We start from the raw sequence: 2,818 nt of genomic DNA on the forward strand, positions 1-2,818 counted from the left end.
ATTGGCTAGCGCGATCGGCTATTAACTGAAAGGTTGGAGGTTAGAGCCCACCCGGTTGTGGTGTGGCGCTTTTTTTTCTTTGGGCTGATAGCTTTGAAGATAAGTTCTGATGGTGGTGAGAGTGGAGCAGGATTGTCTCCGCGGCGCAATTGGCTAGCGCGATCGGCTGTTAACCGAAAAGTTGGAGGTTTGAGCCCTCCCGGGAGTGGTGTGTTGCTTTTTTCTTTGCGCTGATAGCTTTGAAGTTATGTTCTGGTGGTGAGAGTGGAGCACGACTATCTTCGTGGCGCAATACGCTAGCGCGATCGGCTGTTAACCGAAATGTTGGAGGTTCGAGCCCACCTGTTGGTGGTGCGGTGCTTTTTTTATCTTTGGGCTGATAACTTTGAAGATATGTTCTGATGGTGGTTAGAGTGAAGCAAGACTGTCTCCTTGGCGCAATTGACTAGCTGAATCGGCTGTTAACCGAAAGGTTGGAGTTTCGAGCCCTCCTGTGAGTGGTGTGTTGCTTTTTTCCTTGCGCTGATAGCTTTGAAGATATGTTCTGATGGTGGTGAGTGTGGAGCACGACTGTCTCCGTGGCGCAATTGGCTAGCGCGATCGGCTGTTAACCGAAAGGTTGGAGGTTCGAGCCCACCCGATGGTGGTGTGGCGCTTTTTTTTCTTTGGGCTGATAGCTTTGAAGATATGTTCTGACGGTGGTGAGAGTAGAGCAGGACTGTTTCCGTGGCGCAAATGGCTAGCGTGATCGGCTGTTAACCGCAAGGTTGGAGTTTCGAGCCCTCCCGGGAGTGGTGTGTTGCTTTTTTCTTTGCGCTGATAGCTTTGAAGATATGTTCTGATGGTGATGAGAGTGGAGCAGGACTGTCTCCATGGCGCAATTGGCTAGCGTGATCGGCTTTTAACCAAAAGGTTGGAGTTTCGAGCCCTCCCGGGAGTGGTGCGTTGTTTTTTTGCGCTGATACCTTTGAAGATTTGTTCTGATGGTGGTTAGAGTGGAGCAAGGCGGTCTCCTTGGCGCAATTGACTAGCTGATTCGGCTGTTAACCGAAAGGTTGGAGTTTCGAGTCCTCCTGTGAGTGGTGTGTTGCTTTTTTCTTTGCGCTGATAGCTTTGAAGATAAGTTCTGATGGTGATGAGAGTGGAGCAGCACTGTCTCCGTGGCGCAATTGGCTAGCGCGATCGGCTGTTAACCGAAAGGTTGGAGTTTCGAGCCCACCCGGTGGTGGTGCGGCGCTTTTTTTTCTTTTGGCTGATGGCTTTGAAGATATGTTCTGATGGTGGTGAGAGTGGAGCAGGACTGTCTCCGTGGCGCAATTGGCCAGCGCGATCGGCTGTTAACCGAAAGGTTGGAGTTTCGAGCCCTACCGGGAGTGGTGTGTTGCTTTGTTCTTTGCGCTGACAGCTTTGAAGATATGTTCTGACGGTGTTGAAAGTGGAGCACGACTGTCTCCGTGGCGCAATTGGCTAGCGCGATCGGCTGTTAAGCGAAAGGTTGGAGGTTTTCGAGCCCCCCGGGTGGTGGTGCGGCGCTTTTTTTTCTTTGGGCTGATAGCTCTGAAGAAGTGTTCTGATGGTGGTGAGAGTGGAGCACGACTGTCTCCGTGGCGCAATAGGCTGGCGCGACCGGCTGTTAACCGAAAGGTTGGAGTTTCGAGCCCACCCCGTGGTGGTGCGGCGCTTTTTTTTCTTTGGGCTGATAGCTCTGTAGAAATGTTCTGACGGTGGTGAGAGAGGAGCACGACTGTCTCCCTGGCGAAATTGGCTAGCACGTTCGGCTGTTAATAAAAAAATTGGAGTTTCGAGATCTCCCGGGAGTGGTGTTGCTTTTTTCTTTGCGCTGATAGCTTTGAAGATATGTTCTGTTGGTGGTGAGAGTGGAGCAGTACTGTCTCCGTGGCGCAATTGGCTAGCGTGATCGGCTGTTAACCGAAAGGTTGGAGGTTAGAGCCCACCCGGTTGTGGTGTGGCGCTTTTTTTTTCTTTGGGCTGATAGCTTTGAAGATAAGTTCTGATGGTGGTGAGAGTGGAGCAGGATTGTCTCCGTGGCGCAATTGGCTAGCGCGATCGGCTGTTAACCGAAAAGTTGGAGGTTTGAGCCCTCCCGGGAGTGGTGTGTTGCTTTTTTCTTTGCGCTGATAGCTTTGAAGATATGTTCTGATGGTTTTGAGAGTGGAGCAGGACTGTCTCCATGGTGCAATTGGCTAGCGTGATCGGCGTTTAACCAAAAGGTTGGAGTTTCGAGCCCTCCCGGGAGTGGTGCGGCGCTTCTTTTTCTTTGGGCTGATAGCTTTGAAGATTCTTTCTGATGGTGGTGAGAGTGGAGCAGGACTGTCTCCGTGGCGCAATTGGGAGCGCGATCGGCTGTTAACCGAAATGTTGGAGTTTCGAGCCCATCCGGTGGTGGTGCGGCGCTTTTTTTTCTTTGGGCTGATAGCTTTGAAGAAGTGTTCTGATGGTGGTGAGAGTGGAGCACGACTGTCTCCGTGACGCAAATGGCTAGCGCGATCAGCTGTTGACCGAAAGGTTGGAGGTTAGAGCCCACCCGGTGGTGGTGCGGCGCTTTTTTTTCTTTTTGCTGATAGCTTTGAAGATATGTGCTGATGGTGGTGAGAGTGGAGCAGTACTGTCTCCGTGGCGCAATTGGCTAGCGCGATCGGCTGTTAATCGAAAGGTTGGAGTTTCGAGCCCTCCCGGGAGTGGTGCGTTGCTTTTTTCTTTGCGCTGATAGCTTTGAAGATATGTTCTGATGGTTTTGAGAGTGGAGCAGGACTGTCTCTATGGTGCAATTGGCTAGCGTGATCGTCGTTTAACCAAA

The sequence above is a fragment of the Rhipicephalus microplus genome, unplaced genomic scaffold (genome assembly GCF_043290135.1).
Source record: "Rhipicephalus microplus isolate Deutch F79 unplaced genomic scaffold, USDA_Rmic scaffold_26, whole genome shotgun sequence".
Taxonomy (NCBI): domain Eukaryota; kingdom Metazoa; phylum Arthropoda; class Arachnida; order Ixodida; family Ixodidae; genus Rhipicephalus; species Rhipicephalus microplus.